Source organism: Pseudophryne corroboree, chromosome 3 (assembly GCF_028390025.1).
Source record: "Pseudophryne corroboree isolate aPseCor3 chromosome 3, aPseCor3.hap2, whole genome shotgun sequence".
Classification (NCBI taxonomy): domain Eukaryota; kingdom Metazoa; phylum Chordata; class Amphibia; order Anura; family Myobatrachidae; genus Pseudophryne; species Pseudophryne corroboree.
In genome coordinates, this window is record NC_086446.1 from 126689345 (window position 1) to 126706296 (window position 16952).

Consider the following 16952-nt stretch of genomic DNA (forward strand, 5'->3'; position numbering starts at 1 on the left):
AGTATTAAAATGCCTACAGCACCTTGTATTCCCAGGTGGTCTCCCATCCAAGTACTAACCAGGCCCAACACAGCTTAGCTTCCAAGATCAGATGAGATTGGGTGTATCCAGTGTGGAGTGGCTGTAGATGATTTTCGTGGCTTCTGTTATAACTTTTCTACTTCTAACTACTGGTACATAAATGAATAAGTTTGAAAATGGAATGGATCAACAGAACAGTGTTGGCAGTATAAAGATACCTGCAGCACCACGTATTCCCAGGTGGTCTCCCATCCAAGTACTAACCAGGCCCAACACTGGTTAGCTTCCAAGATCAGATGAAATTGGGCGTATCCAGTGTGGGGTGGCTGTAGATGAGCTTCGTGGTTTCTGTTATAACTTTTCTACTTCTAACTACTGGTACATAAATGAATAAGTTTGAAAATGGAATGCATCAACAGAACGGTGTTGGCAGTATAAAAATAACTACAGCACCTTGTATTCCCAGGTGGTCTACTACCCAAGTACTAACCAGGCCCAACACTGCTTAGCTTCCAAGATCAGATGAGACTGGGCGTATCCAGTGTGGTGTGGCTGTAGATGAGCTTTGTGGTTTCTGTTAGAACTTTTCTACTTCTAACTACTGGTACATAAATGAATAAGTTTGAAAATGGAATGCATCAACAGAACAGTGTTGGCAGTATAAAGATACCTGCAGCACCTTGTATTCTCAGGTGGTCTCCCATCCAAGAACTAACCAGGCCCAACACTGTTTAGCTACCAAAATCAGATGTGTTTGGGCGTATCCAGTGTGGGGTGGCTGTAGATAAGCTTTGTGGTTTCTATTATAACTTTTCTACTTCTAACTACTGGTACATAAATGAATAAGTTTGAAAATGGAATGCATCAACAGAACAGTGTTGGCAATATAAAGATACCTACGGCACCTTGTATTCTCAGGTGGTCTCCCATCAAAGTGCTAACCAGGCCCAACACTGCTTAGCTTCCAAGATCAGATGAGATTGGGCGTATCCAGTGTGGTGTGGCTGTACATGAGCTGTGTGGTTTCTGTTAGAACTTTTCTACTTCTAACTACTGGTACATAAATGAATAAGTTTGAAAATGGAATGCATCAACAGAACGGTGTTGGCAGTATTAAAATGCCTACAGCACCTTGTATTCCCAGGTGGTCTCCCATCCAAGTACGAACCAGGCCCAACACAGCTTAGCTTCCAAGATCAGATGAGATTGGGTGTATCCAGTGTGGAGTGGCTGTAGATGATTTTCATGGTTTCTGTTATAACTTTTCTACTTCTAACTACTGGTACATAAATGAATAAGTTTGAAAATGGAATGCATCAACAGAACAGTGTTGGCAGTATAAAGATACCTACAGCACCTTGAACTCCCAGGTGGTCTCCCATGCAAGTACTAACCAGGCCCAATACTGCTTAGCTTCCAAGATGAGATGAGATTGGGCGTATCCAGTGTGGCGTGGCTGTAGACAAGCGTTGTGCTTTCTGTAATAACTTTTCTACTTCTAACTACTGGTACATAAATGAATAATTTTGAAATTGGAATGCATCAACAGAACGGTGTTGGCAGTATAAAGATACTTGCAGCACCTTGTATTTTCAGGTGGTCTCCAATCCAAACACTAACCAGGCCCAACACTGCTTAGCTTCCAAGATCAGATGAGTTTGGGCGTATACAGTGTGGAGTGGCTGTAGACAAGCTTCGTGGTTTCTGTTAGAACTTTTCTACTTCTAACTACTGGTACATAAATGAATAATTTTGAAATTGGAATGCATCAACAGAACAGTGTTGGCAGTATAAAGATACCTACAGCACCTTGCATTGCCAGGTGGTCTCCCATCCAAGTGCTAACCAGGCCCAACTCTGCTTAGCTTCCAAGATCAGATGAGATTGGGCGTATCCAGTGTGGGGTGGCTGTAGATGAGCTTTGTGGTTTCTGTTAGAACTTTTCTACTTCTAACTACTGGTACATAAATGAATAAGTTTGAAAATGGAATGCATCAACAGAACGGTGTTGGCAGTATAAAGATACCTGCAGCACCTTGGATTTTCAGGTGGTCTCCAATTCAAACACTAACCAGGCCCAACACTGCTTAGCTTCCAAGATCAGATGAGTTTGGGCGTATCCAGTGTGGTGTGGCTGTAGATGAGCTTCGTGGTTTCTGTTAGAACTTTTCTACTTCTAACTACTGGTACATAAATGAATAAGTTTGAAAATGGAATGCATCAACAGAACGGTGTTGGCAGTATAAAAATACCGACAGCACCTTGTATTCCCAGGTGGTCCCCATCCAAGTACGAACCAGGCCCAACACTGCTTAGCTTCCAAGATCAGATGAGATTGGGCGTATCCAGTGTGGTGTGGCTGTAAATGAGCTGTGTGGTTTCTGTTAGAACTTTTCTACTTCTAACTACTGGTACATAAATGAATACGTTTGAAAATGGAATGCATCAACAGAACGGTGTTGGCAGTATAAAAATAACTACAGCACATTGTATTCCCAGGTGGTCTACCACCCAAGTACTAACCAGGCCCAACACTGCTTAGCTTCCAAGATCAGATGAGATTGGGCGTATCCAGTGTGGTGTGGCTGTAAATGAGCTGTGTAGTTTCTGTTAGAACTTTTCTACTTCTAACTACTGGTACATAAATGAATACGTTTGAAAATGGAATGCATCAACAGAACGGTGTTGGCAGTATAAAAATAACTACAGCACATTGTATTCCCAGGTGGTCTACCACCCAAGTACTAACCAGGCCCAACACTGCTTAGATTCCAAGATCAGATGAGATTGGGCATATCCAGTGTGGTGTGGCTGTAGATGAGCTTTGTGGTTTCTGTTAGAACTTTTCTACTTCTAACTACTGGTACATAAATGAATAAGTTTGAAAATGGAATGCATCAACAGAGCAGTGTTGGCAGTATAAAGATACCTGCAGCACCTTGTATTTTCAGGTGGTCTCCCATCCAAGAACTAACCAGGCCCAACACTGCTTAGCTACCAAAATCAGATGTGTATGGGCGTATCCAGTGTGGGGTGGCTGTAGATAAGCTTTGTGGTTTCTATTATAACTTTTCTACTTCTAACTACTGGTACATAAATGAATAAGTTTGAAAATGGAATGCATCAACAGAACAGTGTTGGCAGTATAAAGATACCTACGGCACCTTGTATTCTCAGGTGGTCTCCCATCAAAGTACTAACCAGGCCCAAAACTGCTTAACTTCCAAGATCAGATGAGATTGGGCGTATCCAGTGTGGTGTGGCTGTACATGAGCTGTGTGGTTTCTGTTAGAACTTTTCTACTTCTAACTACTGGTACATAAATGAATAAGTTTGAAAATGGAATGCATCAACAGAACGGTGTTGGCAGTATTAAAATACCTACAGCACCTTGTATTCCCAGGTGGTCTCCCATCCAAGTACTAACCAGGCCAAACACAGCTTAGCTTCCAAGATCAGATGAGATTGGGTGTATCCAGTGTGGAGTGGCTGTAGATGATTTTCGTGGTTTCTGTTATATCTTTTCTACTTCTAACTACTGGTACATAAATGAATAAGTTTGAAAATGGAATGCATCAACAGAACGGTGTTGGCAGTATTAAAATACCTACAGCACCTTGAACTCCCAGGTGGTTTCCCATGCAAGTACTAACCAGGCCCAACACTGCTTAGCTTCCAAGATGAGATGAGATTGGACGTATCCAGTGTGGCGTGGCTGTAGACAAGCTTTGTGGTTTCTGTAATAACTTTTCTACTTCTAACTACTGGTACATAAATGAATAAGTTTGAAAATGGAATGCATCAACAGAACGGTGTTGGCAGTAAAAAAGATACCTGCAGCACCTTGGATTTTCAGGTGGTCTCCAATTCAAACACTAACCAGGCCCAACACTGCTTAGCTTCCAAGATCAGATGAGTTTGGGCGTATCCAGTGTGGTGTGGCTGTAGATGAGCTTCGTGGTTTCTGTTAGAACTTTTCTACTTCTAACTACTGGTACATAAATGAATAAGTTTGAAAATGGAATGCATCAACAGAACGGTGTTGGCAGTAAAAAAATACCGACAGCACCTTGTATTCCCAGGTGGTCCCCATCCAAATACGAACCAGGCCCAACACTGCTTAGCTTCCAAGATCAGAAGAAATTGGGCATATCCCATGTGGTGTGGCTGTAGTTGAGTTTTGTGGTTTCTGTTAGAACTTTTCTACTTCTAACTACTGGTACATAAATGAATAAGTTTGAAAATGGAATGCATCAACAGAACGGTGTTGGCAGTATAAAGATACCTGCAGCACCTTGTATTTTCAGGTGGTCTCCCATCCAAACACTAACCAGGCCCAACACTGCTAAGCTTCCAAGATCAGATGAGTTTGGGCGTATCCAGTGTGGTGTGGCTGTAGATGAGCTTCGTGGTTTCTGTTATAACTTTTCTACTTCTAACTACTGTTACATAAATGAATAAGTTTGAAAATGGAATGGATCAACAGAACAGTGTTGGCAGTATAAAGATACCTGCAGCACCATGTATTCCCAGGTGGTCTCCCATCCAAGTACTAACCAGGCCCAACACTGGTTAGCTTCCAAGATCAGATGAAATTGGGCGTATCCAGTGTGGGGTGGCTGTAGATGAGCTTCATGGTTTCTGTTAGAACTTTTCTACTTCTAACTACTGGTACATAAATGAATAAGTTTGAAAATGGAATGCATCAACAGAACGGTGTTGGCAGTATAAAAATAACTACAGCACCTTGTATTCCCAGGTGGTCTACCACCCAAGTACTAACCAGGCCCAACACTGCTTAGCTTCCAAGATCAGATGAGATTGGGCGTATCCAGTGTGGTGTGGCTGTAAATGAGCTGTGTGGTTTCTGTTAGAACTTTTCTACTTCTAACTACTGGTACATAAATGAATACGTTTGAAAATGGAATGCATCAACAGAACGGTGTTGGCAGTATAAAAATAACTACAGCACATTGTATTCCCAGGTGGTCTACCACCCAAGTACTAACCAGGCCCAACACTGCTTAGATTCCAAGATCAGATGAGATTGGGCATATCCAGTGTGGTGTTGCTGTAGATGAGCTTTGTGGTTTCTGTTAGAACTTTTCTACTTCTAACTACTGGTACATAAATGAATAAGTTTAAAAATGGAATGCATCAACAGAACGGTGTTGGCAGTATAAAAATACCTACAGCACCTTGTATTCCCAGGTGGTCTCCCATCCAAGTACAAACCAGGCCCAACACTGCTTAGCTTCCAAGATCAGATGAGATTGGGCGTATCCAGTGTGGTGTGGCTGTAAATGAGCTTTGTGGTTTCTGTTAGAACTTTTCTACTTCTAACTACTGGTACATAAATGAATAAGTTTGAAAATGGAATGCATCAACAGAACGGTGTTGGCAGTATAAAAATAACGACAGCACCTTGTATTCCCAGGTGGTCCCCATCCAAGTACGAACCAGGCCCAACACTGCTTAGCTTCCAAGATCAGAAGAGATTGGGCATATCCCATGTGGTGTGGCTGTAGTTGAGTTTTGTGGTTTCTGTTAGAACTTTTCTACTTCTAACTACTGGAACATAGATGAATAAGTTTGAAAATGGAATGCATCAACAGAACGGTGTTGGCAGTATAAAGATACCTGCAGCACCTTGTATTTTCAGGTGGTCTCCCATCCAAGAACTAACCAGGCCCAACACTGCTTAGCTACCAAAATCAGATGTGTTTGGGCGTATCCAGTGTGGGGTGGCTGTAGATAAGTTTTGTGGTTTCTATTATAACTTTTCTACTTCTAACTACTGGTACATAAATGAATAAGTTTGAAAATGGAATGCATCAACAGAACAGTGTTGGCAGTATAAAGATACCTACGGCACCTTGTATTCTCAGGTGGTCTCCCATCAAAGTACTAACCAGGCCCAACACTGCTTAGCTTCCAAGATCAGATGAGATTGGGCGTATCCAGTGTGGTGTGGCTGTACATGAGCTGTGTGGTTTCTGTTAGAACTTTTCTACTTCTAACTACTGGTACATAAATGAATAAGTTTGAAAATGGAATGCATCAACAGAACGGTGTTGGCAGTATAAAAATAACGACAGCACCTTGTATTCCCAGGTGGTCCCCATCCAAGTACGAACCAGGCGCAACACTGCTTAGCTTCCAAGATCAGAAGAGATTGGGCATATCCCATGTGGTGTGGCTGTAGTTGAGTTTTGTGGTTTCTGTTAGAACTTTTCTACTTCTAACTACTGGTACATAGATGAATAAGTTTGAAAATGGAATGCATCAACAGAACGGTGTTGGCAGTATAAAGATACCTGCAGCACCTTGTATTTTCAGGTGGTCTCCCATCCAAGAACTAACCAGGCCCAACACTGCTTAGCTACCAAAATCAGATGTGTTTGGGCGTATCCAGTGTGGGGTGGCTGTAGATAAGCTTTGTGGTTTCTATTATAACTTTTCTACTTCTAACTACTGGTACATAAATGAATAAGTTTGAAAATGGAATGCATCAACAGAACAGTGTTGGCAGTATAAAGATACCTACGGCACCTTGTATTCTCAGGTGGTCTCCCATCAAAGTACTAACCAGGCCCAACACTGCTTAGCTTCCAAGATCAGATGAGATTGGGCGTATCCAGTGTGGTGTGGCTGTACATGAGCTCTGTGGTTTCTGTTAGAACTTTTCTACTTCTAACTACTGGTACATAAATGAATAAGTTTGAAAATGGAATGCATCAACAGAACGGTGTTGGCAGTATTAAAATGCCTACAGCACCTTGTATTCCCAGGTGGTCTCCCATCCAAGTACGAACCAGGCCCAACACAGCTTAGCTTCCAAGATTAGATGAGATTGGGTGTATCCAGTGTGGAGTGGCTGTAGATGATTTTCATGGTTTCTGTTATAACTTTTCTACTTCTAACTACTGGTACATAAATGAATAAGTTTGAAAATGGAATGCATCAACAGAACAGTGTTGGCAGTATAAAGATACCTACAGCACCTTGAACTCCCAGGTGGTCTCCCATCCAAGTACTAACCAGGCCCAACACTGCTTAGCTTCCAAGATGAGATGAGATTGGGCGTATCCAGTGTGGCGTGGCTGTAGACAAGCGTTGTGCTTTCTGTAATAACTTTTCTACTTCTAACTACTGGTACATAAATGAATGTTTGAAAATGGAATGCATCAACAGAACGGTGTTGGCAGTATAAAGATACTTGCAGCACCTTGTATTTTCAGGTGGTCTCCAATCCAAACACTAACCAGGCCCAACACTGCTTAGCTTCCAAGATCAGATGAGTTTGGGCGTATACAGTGTGGAGTGGCTGTAGACAAGCTTCGTGGTTTCTGTTAGAACTTTTCAACTTCTAACTACTGGTACATAAATGAATAATTTTGAAATTGGAATGCATCAACAGAACAGTGTTGGCAGTATAAAGATACCTACAGCACCTTGTATTGCCAGGTGGTCTCCCATCCAAGTGCTAACCAGGACCAACTCTGCTTAGCTTCCAAGATCAGATGAGATTGGGCGTATCCAGTGTGGGGTGGCTGTAGATGAGCTTCGTGGTTTCTGTTAGAACTTTTCTACTTCTAACTACTGGTACATAAATGAATAAGTTTGAAAATGGAATGCATCAACAGAACGGTGTTGGCAGTATAAAAATAACTACAGCACCTTGTATTCCCAGGTGGTCTCCCATCCAAGTACGAACCAGGCTCAACACTGCTTAGCTTACAAGATGAGATGAGATTGGGCGTATCCAGTGTGGTGTGGCTGTAGATGAGCTTTGTGGTTTCTGTTAGAACTTTTCTACTTCTAACTACTGGTACATAAATGAATAAGTTTGAAAATGGAATGCATCAACAGAACGGTGTTGGCAGTATAAAGATACCTGCAGCACCTTGTATTTTCAGGTGGTCTCCAATTCAAACACTAACCAGGCCCAACACTGCTTAGCTTCCAAGATCAGATGAGTTTGGGCATATCCAGTGTGGTGTGGCTGTAGATGAGCTTCGTGGTTTCTGTTAGAACTTTTCTACTTCTAACTACTGGTACATAAATGAATAAGTTTAAAAATGGAATGCATCAACAGAACGGTGTTGGCAGTATAAAAATACCTACAGCACCTTGTATTCCCAGGTGGTCTCCCATCCAAGTACAAACCAGGCCCAACACTGCTTAGCTTCCAAGATCAGATGAGATTGGGCGTATCCAGTGTGGTGTGGCTGTAAATGAGCTGTGTGGTTTCTGTTAGAACTTTTCTACTTCTAACTACTGGTACATAAATGAATACGTTTGAAAATGGAATGCATCAACAGAACGGTGTTGGCAGTATAAAAATAACTACAGCACATTGTATTCCCAGGTGGTCTACCACCCAAGTACTAACCAGGCCCAACACTGCTTAGCTTCCAAGATCAGATGAGATTGGGCGTATCCAGTGTGGTGTGGCTGTAAATGAGCTGTGTGGTTTCTGTTAGAACTTTTCTACTTCTAACTACTGGTACATAAATGAATACATTTTAAAATGGAATGCATCAACAGAACGGTGTTGGCAGTATAAAAATAACTACAGCACATTGTATTCCCAGGTGGTCTACCACCCAAGTACTAACCAGGCCCAACACTGCTTAGATTCCAAGATCAGATGAGATTGGGCATATCCAGTGTGGTGTGGCTGTAGATGAGCTTTGTGGTTTCTGTTAGAACTTTTCTACTTCTAACTACTGGTACATAAATGAATAAGTTTGAAAATGGAATGCATCAACAGAACAGTGTTGGCAGTATAAAGATACCTGCAGCACCTTGTATTCTCAGGTGGTCTCCCATCCAAGAACTAACCAGGCCCAACACTGCTTAGCTACCAAAATCAGATGTGTTTGGGCGTATCCAGTGTGGGGTGGCTGTAGATAAGCTTTGTGGTTTCTATTATAACTTTTCTAGTTCTAACTACTGGTACATAAATGAATAAGTTTGAAAATGGAATGCATCAACAGAACAGTGTTGGCAGTATAAAGATACCTACGGCACCTTGTATTCTCAGGTGGTCTCCCATCAAAGTACTAACCAGGCCCAAAACTGCTTAGCTTCCAAGATCAGATGAGATTGGGCGTATCCAGTGTGGTGTGGCTGTACATGAGCTGTGTGGTTTCTGTTAGAACTTTTCTACTTCTAACTACTGGTACATAAATGAATAAGTTTGAAAATGGAATGCATCAACAGAACGGTGTTGGCAGTATTAAAATACCTACAGCACCTTGTATTCCCAGGTGGTCTCCCATCCAAGTACTAACCAGGCCCAACACAGCTTAGCTTCCAAGATCAGATGAGATTGGGTGTATCCAGTGTGGAGTGGCTGTAGATGATATTTGTGGTTTCTGTTATAACTTTTCTACTTCTAACTACTGGTACATAAATGAATAAGTTTGAAAATGGAATGCATCAACAGAACAGTGTTGGCAGTATAAAGATACCTACAGCACCTTGAACTCCCAGGTGGTCTCCCATGCAAGTACTAACCAGGCCCAACACTGCTTAGCTTCCAAGATGAGATGAGATTGGGCGTATCCAGTGTGGCGTGGCTGTAGACAAGCTTTGTGGTTTCTGTAATAACTTTTCTACTTCTAACTACTGGTACATAAATGAATAAGTTTGAAAATGGAATGCATCAACAGAACGGTGTTGGCAGTATAAAGATACCTGCAGCACCTTGGATTTTCAGGTGGTCTCCAATTCAAACACTAACCAGGCCCAACACTGCTTAGCTTCCAAGATCAGATGAGTTTGGGCGTATCCAGTGTGGAGTGGCTGTAGATGAGCTTCGTGGTTTCTGTTAGAACTTTTCTACTTCTAACTACTGGTACATAAATGAATAAGTTTAAAAATGGAATGCATCAACAGAACGGTGTTGGCAGTATAAAAATACCTACAGCACCTTGTATTCCCAAGTGGTCTCCCATCCAAGTACAAACCAGGCCCAACACTGCTTAGCTTCCAAGATCAGATGAGATTGGGCGTATCCAGTGTGGTGTGGCTGTAAATGAGCTTTGTGGTTTCTGTTAGAACTTTTCTACTTCTAACTACTGGTACATAAATGAATAAGTTTGAAAATGGAATGCATCAACAGAACGGTGTTGGCAGTATAAAAATAACTACAGCACCTTGTATTCCCAGGTGGTCTCCCATCCAAGTACGAACCAGGCTCAACACTGCTTAGCTTACAAGATGAGATGAGATTGGGCGTATCCAGTGTGGTGTGGCTGTAGATGAGCTTTGTGGTTTCTGTTAGAACTTTTCTACTTCTAACTACTGGTACATAAATGAATAAGTTTGAAAATGGAATGCATCAACAGAACGGTGTTGGCAGTATAAAGTTACCTGCAGCACCTTGTATTTTCAGGTGGTCTCCAATTCAAACACTAACCAGGCCCAACACTGCTTAGCTTCCAAGATCAGATGAGTTTGGGCGTATCCAGTGTGGTGTGGCTGTAGATGAGCTTCGTGGTTTCTGTTAGAACTTTTCTACTTCTAACTACTGGTACATAAATGAATAAGTTTAAAAATGGAATGCATCAACAGAACGGTGTTGGCAGTATAAAAATACCTACAGCACCTTGTATTCCCAGGTGGTCTCCCATCCAAGTACAAACCAGGCCCAACACTGCTTAGCTTCCAAGATCAGATGAGATTGGGCGTATCCAGTGTGGTGTGGCTGTAAATGAGCTGTGTGGTTTCTGTTAGAACTTTTCTACTTCTAACTACTGGTACATAAATGAATACGTTTGAAAATGGAATGCATCAACAGAACGGTGTTGGCAGTATAAAAATAACTACAGCACATTGTATTCCCAGGTGGTCTACCACCCAAGTACTAACCAGGCCCAACACTGCTTAGCTTCCAAGATCAGATGAGATTGGGCGTATCCAGTGTGGTGTGGCTGTAAATGAGCTGTGTGGTTTCTGTTAGAACTTTTCTACTTCTAACTACTGGTACATAAATGAATACATTTGAAAATGGAATGCATCAACAGAACGGTGTTGGCAGTATAAAAATAACTACAGCACATTGTATTCCCAGGTGGTCTACCACCCAAGTACTAACCAGGCCCAACACTGCTTAGATTCCAAGATCAGATGAGATTGGGCATATCCAGTGTGGTGTGGCTGTAGATGAGCTTTGTGGTTTCTGTTAGAACTTTTCTACTTCTAACTACTGGTACATAAATGAATAAATTTGAAAATGGAATGCATCAACAGAACAGTGTTGGCAGTATAAAGATACCTGCAGCACCTTGTATTCTCAGGTAGTCTCCCATCCAAGAACTAACCAGGCCCAACACTGCTTAGCTACCAAAATCAGATGTGTTTGGGCGTATCCAGTGTGGGGTGGCTGTAGATAAGCTTTGTGGTTTCTATTATAACTTTTCTAGTTCTAACTACTGGTACATAAATGAATAAGTTTGAAAATGGAATGCATCAACAGAACAGTGTTGGCAGTATAAAGATACCTACGGCACCTTGTATTCTCAGGTGGTCTCCCATCAAAGTACTAACCAGGCCCAAAACTGCTTAGCTTCCAAGATCAGATGAGATTGGGCCTATCCAGTGTGGTGTGGCTGTACATGAGCTGTGTGGTTTCTGTTAGAACTTTTCTACTTCTAACTACTGGTACATAAATGAATAAGTTTGAAAATGGAATGCATCAACAGAACGGTGTTGGCAGTATTAAAATACCTACAGCACCTTGTATTCCCAGGTGGTCTCCCATCCAAGTACTAACCAGGCCCAACACTGCTTAGCTTCCAAGATCAGATGAGATTGGGCGTATCCAGTGTGGTGTGGCTGTAAATGAGCTGTGTGGTTTCTGTTAGAACTTTTCTACTTCTAACTACTGGTACATAAATGAATACGTTTGAAAATGGAATGCATCAACAGAACGGTGTTGGCAGTATAAAAATAACTACAGCACATTGTATTCCCAGGTGGTCTACCACCCAAGTACTAACCAGGCCCAACACTGCTTAGCTTCCAAGATCAGATGAGATTGGGCGTATCCAGTGTGGTGTGGCTGTAAATGAGCTGTGTGGTTTCTGTTAGAACTTTTCTACTTCTAACTACTGGTACATAAATGAATACATTTGAAAATGGAATGCATCAACAGAACGGTGTTGGCAGTATAAAAATAACTACAGCACATTGTATTCCCAGGTGGTCTACCACCCAAGTACTAACCAGGCCCAACACTGCTTAGATTCCAAGATCAGATGAGATTGGGCATATCCAGTGTGGTGTGGCTGTAGATGAGCTTTGTGGTTTCTGTTAGAACTTTTCTACTTCTAACTACTGGTACATAAATGAATAAATTTGAAAATGGAATGCATCAACAGAACAGTGTTGGCAGTATAAAGATACCTGCAGCACCTTGTATTCTCAGGTAGTCTCCCATCCAAGAACTAACCAGGCCCAACACTGCTTAGCTACCAAAATCATATGTGTTTGGGCGTATCCAGTGTGGGGTGGCTGTAGATAAGCTTTGTGGTTTCTATTATAACTTTTCTAGTTCTAACTACTGGTACATAAATGAATAAGTTTGAAAATGGAATGCATCAACAGAACAGTGTTGGCAGTATAAAGATACCTACGGCACCTTGTATTTTCAGGTGGTCTCCCATCAAAGTACTAACCAGGCCCAAAACTGCTTAGCTTCCAAGATCAGATGAGATTGGGCCTATCCAGTGTGGTGTGGCTGTACATGAGCTGTGTGGTTTCTGTTAGAACTTTTCTACTTCTAACTACTGGTACATAAATGAATAAGTTTGAAAATGGAATGCATCAACAGAACGGTGTTGGCAGTATTAAAATACCTACAGCACCTTGTATTCCCAGGTGGTCTCCCATCCAAGTACTAACCAGGCCCAACACAGCTTAGCTTCCAAGATCAGATGAGATTGGGTGTATCCAGTGTGGAGTGGCTGTAGATGATTTTCGTGGTTTCTGTTAGAACTTTTCTACTTCTAACTACTGGTACATAAATGAATAAGTTTGAAAATGGAATGCATCAACAGAACAGTGTTGGCAGTATAAAGATACCTACAGCACCTTGAACTCCCAGGTGGTCTCCCATGCAAGTACTAACCAAGCCCAACACTGCTTAGCTTCCACGATGAGATGAGATTGGGCGTATCCAGTGTGGCGTGGCTGTAGACAAGCTTTGTGGTTTCTGTAATAACTTTTCTACTTCTAACTACTGGTACATAAATGAATAAGTTTGAAAATGGAATGCATCAACAGAACGGTGTTGGCAGTATAAAGATACCTGCAGCACCTTGGATTTTCAGGTGGTCTCCAATTCAAACACTAACCAGGCCCAACACTGCTTAGCTTCCAAGATCAGATGAGTTTGGGCGTATCCAGTGTGGAGTGGCTGTAGATGAGCTTCGTGGTTTCTGATAGAACTTTTCTACTTCTAACTACTGGTACATAAATGAATAAGTTTAAAAATGGAATGCATCAACAGAACGGTGTTGGCAGTATAAAAATACCTACAGCACCTTGTATTCCGAAGTGGTCTCCCATCCAAGTACAAACCAGGCCCAACACTGCTTAGCTTCCAAGATCAGATGAGATTGGGCGTATCCAGTGTGGTGTGGCTGTAAATGAGCTTTGTGGTTTCTGTTAGAACTTTTCTACTTCTAACTACTGGTACATAAATGAATAAGTTTGAAAATGGAATGCATCAACAGAACGGTGTTGGCAGTATAAAGATACCTGCAGCACCTTGTATTTTCAGGTGGTCTCCCATCCAAACACTAACCAGGCCCAACACTGCTTAGCTACCAAAATCAGATGTGTTTGGGCGTATCCAGTGTGGGGTGGCTGTAGATAAGCTTTGTGGTTTCTATTATAACTTTTCTAGTTCTAACTACTGGTACATAAATGAATAAATTTGAAAATGGAATGCATCAACAGAACAGTGTTGGCAGTATAAAGATACCTGCAGCACCTTGTATTCTCAGGTAGTCTCCCATCCAAGAACTAACCAGGCCCAACACTGCTTAGCTACCAAAATCAGATGTGTTTGGGCGTATCCAGTGTGGGGTGGCTGTAGATAAGCTTTGTGGTTTCTATTATAACTTTTCTAGTTCTAACTACTGGTACATAAATGAATAAGTTTGAAAATGGAATGCATCAACAGAACAGTGTTGGCAGTATAAAGATACCTACGGCACCTTGTATTCTCAGGTGGTCTCCCATCAAAGTACTAACCAGGCCCAAAACTGCTTAGCTTCCAAGATCAGATGAGATTGGGCCTATCCAGTGTGGTGTGGCTGTACATGAGCTGTGTGGTTTCTGTTAGAACTTTTCTACTTCTAACTACTGGTACATAAATGAATAAGTTTGAAAATGGAATGCATCAACAGAACGGTGTTGGCAGTATTAAAATACCTACAGCACCTTGTATTCCCAGGTGGTCTCCCATCCAAGTACTAACCAGGCCCAACACTGCTTAGCTTCCAAGATCAGATGAGATTGGGCGTATCCAGTGTGGTGTGGCTGTAAATGAGCTGTGTGGTTTCTGTTAGAACTTTTCTACTTCTAACTACTGGTACATAAATGAATACGTTTGAAAATGGAATGCATCAACAGAACGGTGTTGGCAGTATAAAAATAACTACAGCACATTGTATTCCCAGGTGGTCTACCACCCAAGTACTAACCAGGCCCAACACTGCTTAGCTTCCAAGATCAGATGAGATTGGGCGTATCCAGTGTGGTGTGGCTGTAAATGAGCTGTGTGGTTTCTGTTAGAACTTTTCTACTTCTAACTACTGGTACATAAATGAATACATTTGAAAATGGAATGCATCAACAGAACGGTGTTGGCAGTATAAAAATAACTACAGCACATTGTATTCCCAGGTGGTCTACCACCCAAGTACTAACCAGGCCCAACACTGCTTAGATTCCAAGATCAGATGAGATTGGGCATATCCAGTGTGGTGTGGCTGTAGATGAGCTTTGTGGTTTCTGTTAGAACTTTTCTACTTCTAACTACTGGTACATAAATGAATAAATTTGAAAATGGAATGCATCATCAGAACAGTGTTGGCAGTATAAAGATACCTGCAGCACCTTGTATTCTCAGGTAGTCTCCCATCCAAGAACTAACCAGGCCCAACACTGCTTAGCTACCAAAATCATATGTGTTTGGGCGTATCCAGTGTGGGGTGGCTGTAGATAAGCTTTGTGGTTTCTATTATAACTTTTCTAGTTCTAACTACTGGTACATAAATGAATAAGTTTGAAAATGGAATGCATCAACAGAACAGTGTTGGCAGTATAAAGATACCTACGGCACCTTGTATTTTCAGGTGGTCTCCCATCAAAGTACTAACCAGGCCCAAAACTGCTTAGCTTCCAAGATCAGATGAGATTGGGCCTATCCAGTGTGGTGTGGCTGTACATGAGCTGTGTGGTTTCTGTTAGAACTTTTCTACTTCTAACTACTGGTACATAAATGAATAAGTTTGAAAATGGAATGCATCAACAGAACGGTGTTGGCAGTATTAAAATACCTACAGCACCTTGTATTCCCAGGTGGTCTCCCATCCAAGTACTAACCAGGCCCAACACAGCTTAGCTTCCAAGATCAGATGAGATTGGGTGTATCCAGTGTGGAGTGGCTGTAGATGATTTTCGTGGTTTCTGTTATAACTTTTCTACTTCTAACTACTGGTACATAAATGAATAAGTTTGAAAATGGAATGCATCAACAGAACAGTGTTGGCAGTATAAAGATACCTACAGCACCTTGAACTCCCAGGTGGTCTCCCATGCAAGTACTAACCAAGCCCAACACTGCTTAGCTTCCACGATGAGATGAGATTGGGCGTATCCAGTGTGGCGTGGCTGTAGACAAGCTTTGTGGTTTCTGTAATAACTTTTCTACTTCTAACTACTGGTACATAAATGAATAAGTTTGAAAATGGAATGCATCAACAGAACGGTGTTGGCAGTATAAAGATACCTGCAGCACCTTGGATTTTCAGGTGGTCTCCAATTCAAACACTAACCAGGCCCAACACTGCTTAGCTTCCAAGATCAGATGAGTTTGGGCGTATCCAGTGTGGAGTGGCTGTAGATGAGCTTCGTGGTTTCTGATAGAACTTTTCTACTTCTAACTACTGGTACATAAATGAATAAGTTTAAAAATGGAATGCATCAACAGAACGGTGTTGGCAGTATAAAAATACCTACAGCACCTTGTATTCCGAAGTGGTCTCCCATCCAAGTACAAACCAGGCCCAACACTGCTTAGCTTCCAAGATCAGATGAGATTGGGCGTATCCAGTGTGGTGTGGCTGTAAATGAGCTTTGTGGTTTCTGTTAGAACTTTTCTACTTCTAACTACTGGTACATAAATGAATAAGTTTGAAAATGGAATGCATCAACAGAACGGTGTTGGCAGTATAAAAATACCGACAGCACCTTGTATTCCCAGGTGGTCCCCATCCAAGTACGAACCAGGCCCAACACTGCTTAGCTTCCAAGATCAGAAGAAATTGGGCATATCCCATGTGGTGTGGCTGTAGTTGAGTTTTGTGATTTCTGTTAGAACTTTTCTACTTCTAACTACTGGTACATAAATGAATAAGTTTGAAAATGGAATGCATCAACAGAACGGTGTTGGCAGTATAAAGATACCTGCAGCACCTTGTATTTTCAGGTGGTCTCCCATCCAAACACTAACCAGGCCCAACACTGCTAAGCTTCCAAGATCAGATGAGTTTGGGCGTATCCAGTGTGGTGTGGCTGTAGATGAGCTTCGTGGTTTCTGTTAGAACTTTTCTACTTCTAACTACTGGTACATAAATGAATAAGTTTGAAAATGGAATGGATCAACAGAACAGTGTTGGCAGTATAAA

General features: G+C 41.8%; 11 non-coding genes and 63 pseudogenes across 11 annotated transcripts; all 74 read right to left on the reverse strand.

Annotated features, from left to right (window-relative positions):
* Positions 1 to 10: 10 nt before the first annotated feature.
* On the reverse strand, positions 11 to 129 carry LOC135070713 (5S ribosomal RNA). The gene has a single exon (XR_010256866.1). It is a non-coding gene; the product is annotated as a 5S ribosomal RNA (ribosomal RNA).
* A 107-nt stretch (positions 130 to 236) lies between these two features.
* LOC134892311 (5S ribosomal RNA) lies at positions 237 to 355 on the reverse strand (annotated as a pseudogene).
* A 107-nt stretch (positions 356 to 462) lies between these two features.
* LOC134891290 (5S ribosomal RNA) lies at positions 463 to 581 on the reverse strand (annotated as a pseudogene).
* Positions 582 to 688: 107 nt separating this feature from the next.
* LOC134897212 (5S ribosomal RNA) lies at positions 689 to 807 on the reverse strand (annotated as a pseudogene).
* Positions 808 to 914: 107 nt separating this feature from the next.
* On the reverse strand, positions 915 to 1033 carry LOC134894114 (5S ribosomal RNA; annotated as a pseudogene).
* A 107-nt stretch (positions 1034 to 1140) lies between these two features.
* LOC134888995 (5S ribosomal RNA) lies at positions 1141 to 1259 on the reverse strand (annotated as a pseudogene).
* Positions 1260 to 1366: 107 nt separating this feature from the next.
* LOC134896318 (5S ribosomal RNA) lies at positions 1367 to 1485 on the reverse strand (annotated as a pseudogene).
* Positions 1486 to 1592: 107 nt separating this feature from the next.
* Positions 1593 to 1711, reverse strand: LOC134898221 (5S ribosomal RNA; annotated as a pseudogene).
* Positions 1712 to 1818: 107 nt separating this feature from the next.
* LOC134896121 (5S ribosomal RNA) lies at positions 1819 to 1937 on the reverse strand (annotated as a pseudogene).
* A 107-nt stretch (positions 1938 to 2044) lies between these two features.
* On the reverse strand, positions 2045 to 2163 carry LOC134896680 (5S ribosomal RNA; annotated as a pseudogene).
* Positions 2164 to 2270: 107 nt separating this feature from the next.
* Positions 2271 to 2388, reverse strand: LOC134893966 (5S ribosomal RNA; annotated as a pseudogene).
* A 107-nt stretch (positions 2389 to 2495) lies between these two features.
* LOC134890973 (5S ribosomal RNA) lies at positions 2496 to 2614 on the reverse strand (annotated as a pseudogene).
* Positions 2615 to 2721: 107 nt separating this feature from the next.
* Positions 2722 to 2840, reverse strand: LOC134893365 (5S ribosomal RNA; annotated as a pseudogene).
* A 107-nt stretch (positions 2841 to 2947) lies between these two features.
* LOC134898496 (5S ribosomal RNA) lies at positions 2948 to 3066 on the reverse strand (annotated as a pseudogene).
* Positions 3067 to 3173: 107 nt separating this feature from the next.
* On the reverse strand, positions 3174 to 3292 carry LOC134892178 (5S ribosomal RNA; annotated as a pseudogene).
* Positions 3293 to 3399: 107 nt separating this feature from the next.
* Positions 3400 to 3518, reverse strand: LOC134888884 (5S ribosomal RNA; annotated as a pseudogene).
* Positions 3519 to 3625: 107 nt separating this feature from the next.
* Positions 3626 to 3744, reverse strand: LOC134896672 (5S ribosomal RNA; annotated as a pseudogene).
* A 108-nt stretch (positions 3745 to 3852) lies between these two features.
* Positions 3853 to 3971, reverse strand: LOC134896681 (5S ribosomal RNA; annotated as a pseudogene).
* A 332-nt stretch (positions 3972 to 4303) lies between these two features.
* On the reverse strand, positions 4304 to 4422 carry LOC134895859 (5S ribosomal RNA; annotated as a pseudogene).
* Positions 4423 to 4529: 107 nt separating this feature from the next.
* Positions 4530 to 4648, reverse strand: LOC134893007 (5S ribosomal RNA; annotated as a pseudogene).
* Positions 4649 to 4755: 107 nt separating this feature from the next.
* LOC135070867 (5S ribosomal RNA) lies at positions 4756 to 4874 on the reverse strand. Its single transcript, XR_010257019.1, has one exon. It is a non-coding gene; the product is annotated as a 5S ribosomal RNA (ribosomal RNA).
* A 107-nt stretch (positions 4875 to 4981) lies between these two features.
* Positions 4982 to 5100, reverse strand: LOC134894595 (5S ribosomal RNA; annotated as a pseudogene).
* Positions 5101 to 5207: 107 nt separating this feature from the next.
* LOC135066596 (5S ribosomal RNA) lies at positions 5208 to 5326 on the reverse strand. The gene has a single exon (XR_010252839.1). It is a non-coding gene; the product is annotated as a 5S ribosomal RNA (ribosomal RNA).
* Positions 5327 to 5433: 107 nt separating this feature from the next.
* Positions 5434 to 5551, reverse strand: LOC134896954 (5S ribosomal RNA; annotated as a pseudogene).
* Positions 5552 to 5658: 107 nt separating this feature from the next.
* LOC134897744 (5S ribosomal RNA) lies at positions 5659 to 5777 on the reverse strand (annotated as a pseudogene).
* Positions 5778 to 5884: 107 nt separating this feature from the next.
* On the reverse strand, positions 5885 to 6003 carry LOC134888658 (5S ribosomal RNA; annotated as a pseudogene).
* Positions 6004 to 6110: 107 nt separating this feature from the next.
* On the reverse strand, positions 6111 to 6228 carry LOC134898234 (5S ribosomal RNA; annotated as a pseudogene).
* A 107-nt stretch (positions 6229 to 6335) lies between these two features.
* Positions 6336 to 6454, reverse strand: LOC134897745 (5S ribosomal RNA; annotated as a pseudogene).
* A 107-nt stretch (positions 6455 to 6561) lies between these two features.
* On the reverse strand, positions 6562 to 6680 carry LOC134888659 (5S ribosomal RNA; annotated as a pseudogene).
* A 107-nt stretch (positions 6681 to 6787) lies between these two features.
* Positions 6788 to 6906, reverse strand: LOC134893639 (5S ribosomal RNA; annotated as a pseudogene).
* A 107-nt stretch (positions 6907 to 7013) lies between these two features.
* Positions 7014 to 7132, reverse strand: LOC134893311 (5S ribosomal RNA; annotated as a pseudogene).
* A 105-nt stretch (positions 7133 to 7237) lies between these two features.
* Positions 7238 to 7356, reverse strand: LOC134898222 (5S ribosomal RNA; annotated as a pseudogene).
* A 107-nt stretch (positions 7357 to 7463) lies between these two features.
* LOC134896809 (5S ribosomal RNA) lies at positions 7464 to 7582 on the reverse strand (annotated as a pseudogene).
* Positions 7583 to 7689: 107 nt separating this feature from the next.
* LOC134896666 (5S ribosomal RNA) lies at positions 7690 to 7808 on the reverse strand (annotated as a pseudogene).
* Positions 7809 to 7915: 107 nt separating this feature from the next.
* Positions 7916 to 8034, reverse strand: LOC134897310 (5S ribosomal RNA; annotated as a pseudogene).
* A 107-nt stretch (positions 8035 to 8141) lies between these two features.
* LOC135066597 (5S ribosomal RNA) lies at positions 8142 to 8260 on the reverse strand. Its single transcript, XR_010252840.1, has one exon. It is a non-coding gene; the product is annotated as a 5S ribosomal RNA (ribosomal RNA).
* A 107-nt stretch (positions 8261 to 8367) lies between these two features.
* On the reverse strand, positions 8368 to 8486 carry LOC134890974 (5S ribosomal RNA; annotated as a pseudogene).
* A 107-nt stretch (positions 8487 to 8593) lies between these two features.
* On the reverse strand, positions 8594 to 8712 carry LOC134893366 (5S ribosomal RNA; annotated as a pseudogene).
* A 107-nt stretch (positions 8713 to 8819) lies between these two features.
* Positions 8820 to 8938, reverse strand: LOC134896758 (5S ribosomal RNA; annotated as a pseudogene).
* A 107-nt stretch (positions 8939 to 9045) lies between these two features.
* Positions 9046 to 9164, reverse strand: LOC134893242 (5S ribosomal RNA; annotated as a pseudogene).
* A 107-nt stretch (positions 9165 to 9271) lies between these two features.
* Positions 9272 to 9390, reverse strand: LOC135066190 (5S ribosomal RNA). Its single transcript, XR_010252445.1, has one exon. It is a non-coding gene; the product is annotated as a 5S ribosomal RNA (ribosomal RNA).
* Positions 9391 to 9497: 107 nt separating this feature from the next.
* Positions 9498 to 9616, reverse strand: LOC134894860 (5S ribosomal RNA; annotated as a pseudogene).
* A 107-nt stretch (positions 9617 to 9723) lies between these two features.
* LOC134897391 (5S ribosomal RNA) lies at positions 9724 to 9842 on the reverse strand (annotated as a pseudogene).
* A 107-nt stretch (positions 9843 to 9949) lies between these two features.
* LOC135068348 (5S ribosomal RNA) lies at positions 9950 to 10068 on the reverse strand. The gene has a single exon (XR_010254552.1). It is a non-coding gene; the product is annotated as a 5S ribosomal RNA (ribosomal RNA).
* A 107-nt stretch (positions 10069 to 10175) lies between these two features.
* LOC134896667 (5S ribosomal RNA) lies at positions 10176 to 10294 on the reverse strand (annotated as a pseudogene).
* A 107-nt stretch (positions 10295 to 10401) lies between these two features.
* Positions 10402 to 10520, reverse strand: LOC134896700 (5S ribosomal RNA; annotated as a pseudogene).
* Positions 10521 to 10627: 107 nt separating this feature from the next.
* LOC135066598 (5S ribosomal RNA) lies at positions 10628 to 10746 on the reverse strand. Its single transcript, XR_010252841.1, has one exon. It is a non-coding gene; the product is annotated as a 5S ribosomal RNA (ribosomal RNA).
* A 107-nt stretch (positions 10747 to 10853) lies between these two features.
* On the reverse strand, positions 10854 to 10972 carry LOC134890975 (5S ribosomal RNA; annotated as a pseudogene).
* A 107-nt stretch (positions 10973 to 11079) lies between these two features.
* On the reverse strand, positions 11080 to 11198 carry LOC134893368 (5S ribosomal RNA; annotated as a pseudogene).
* A 107-nt stretch (positions 11199 to 11305) lies between these two features.
* On the reverse strand, positions 11306 to 11424 carry LOC134897570 (5S ribosomal RNA; annotated as a pseudogene).
* A 107-nt stretch (positions 11425 to 11531) lies between these two features.
* LOC134895805 (5S ribosomal RNA) lies at positions 11532 to 11650 on the reverse strand (annotated as a pseudogene).
* Positions 11651 to 11757: 107 nt separating this feature from the next.
* On the reverse strand, positions 11758 to 11876 carry LOC135061104 (5S ribosomal RNA). Its single transcript, XR_010247496.1, has one exon. It is a non-coding gene; the product is annotated as a 5S ribosomal RNA (ribosomal RNA).
* Positions 11877 to 11983: 107 nt separating this feature from the next.
* LOC134890976 (5S ribosomal RNA) lies at positions 11984 to 12102 on the reverse strand (annotated as a pseudogene).
* A 107-nt stretch (positions 12103 to 12209) lies between these two features.
* On the reverse strand, positions 12210 to 12328 carry LOC134893363 (5S ribosomal RNA; annotated as a pseudogene).
* A 107-nt stretch (positions 12329 to 12435) lies between these two features.
* On the reverse strand, positions 12436 to 12554 carry LOC134897988 (5S ribosomal RNA; annotated as a pseudogene).
* Positions 12555 to 12661: 107 nt separating this feature from the next.
* On the reverse strand, positions 12662 to 12780 carry LOC134897008 (5S ribosomal RNA; annotated as a pseudogene).
* Positions 12781 to 12887: 107 nt separating this feature from the next.
* Positions 12888 to 13006, reverse strand: LOC135066192 (5S ribosomal RNA). Its single transcript, XR_010252446.1, has one exon. It is a non-coding gene; the product is annotated as a 5S ribosomal RNA (ribosomal RNA).
* A 107-nt stretch (positions 13007 to 13113) lies between these two features.
* On the reverse strand, positions 13114 to 13232 carry LOC134897061 (5S ribosomal RNA; annotated as a pseudogene).
* Positions 13233 to 13339: 107 nt separating this feature from the next.
* Positions 13340 to 13458, reverse strand: LOC134897393 (5S ribosomal RNA; annotated as a pseudogene).
* Positions 13459 to 13565: 107 nt separating this feature from the next.
* On the reverse strand, positions 13566 to 13684 carry LOC134887156 (5S ribosomal RNA; annotated as a pseudogene).
* Positions 13685 to 13791: 107 nt separating this feature from the next.
* LOC134897281 (5S ribosomal RNA) lies at positions 13792 to 13910 on the reverse strand (annotated as a pseudogene).
* Positions 13911 to 14017: 107 nt separating this feature from the next.
* LOC134897571 (5S ribosomal RNA) lies at positions 14018 to 14136 on the reverse strand (annotated as a pseudogene).
* Positions 14137 to 14243: 107 nt separating this feature from the next.
* LOC134895806 (5S ribosomal RNA) lies at positions 14244 to 14362 on the reverse strand (annotated as a pseudogene).
* Positions 14363 to 14469: 107 nt separating this feature from the next.
* On the reverse strand, positions 14470 to 14588 carry LOC135061106 (5S ribosomal RNA). Its single transcript, XR_010247498.1, has one exon. It is a non-coding gene; the product is annotated as a 5S ribosomal RNA (ribosomal RNA).
* Positions 14589 to 14695: 107 nt separating this feature from the next.
* Positions 14696 to 14814, reverse strand: LOC134890977 (5S ribosomal RNA; annotated as a pseudogene).
* A 107-nt stretch (positions 14815 to 14921) lies between these two features.
* LOC134893364 (5S ribosomal RNA) lies at positions 14922 to 15040 on the reverse strand (annotated as a pseudogene).
* Positions 15041 to 15147: 107 nt separating this feature from the next.
* LOC134897989 (5S ribosomal RNA) lies at positions 15148 to 15266 on the reverse strand (annotated as a pseudogene).
* Positions 15267 to 15373: 107 nt separating this feature from the next.
* On the reverse strand, positions 15374 to 15492 carry LOC134897009 (5S ribosomal RNA; annotated as a pseudogene).
* Positions 15493 to 15599: 107 nt separating this feature from the next.
* LOC135066193 (5S ribosomal RNA) lies at positions 15600 to 15718 on the reverse strand. The gene has a single exon (XR_010252447.1). It is a non-coding gene; the product is annotated as a 5S ribosomal RNA (ribosomal RNA).
* Positions 15719 to 15825: 107 nt separating this feature from the next.
* Positions 15826 to 15944, reverse strand: LOC134897062 (5S ribosomal RNA; annotated as a pseudogene).
* A 107-nt stretch (positions 15945 to 16051) lies between these two features.
* On the reverse strand, positions 16052 to 16170 carry LOC134897394 (5S ribosomal RNA; annotated as a pseudogene).
* Positions 16171 to 16277: 107 nt separating this feature from the next.
* LOC134887157 (5S ribosomal RNA) lies at positions 16278 to 16396 on the reverse strand (annotated as a pseudogene).
* Positions 16397 to 16503: 107 nt separating this feature from the next.
* On the reverse strand, positions 16504 to 16621 carry LOC134898115 (5S ribosomal RNA; annotated as a pseudogene).
* Positions 16622 to 16728: 107 nt separating this feature from the next.
* LOC134895860 (5S ribosomal RNA) lies at positions 16729 to 16847 on the reverse strand (annotated as a pseudogene).
* Between the last annotated feature and the right edge of the window lie 105 nt (positions 16848 to 16952).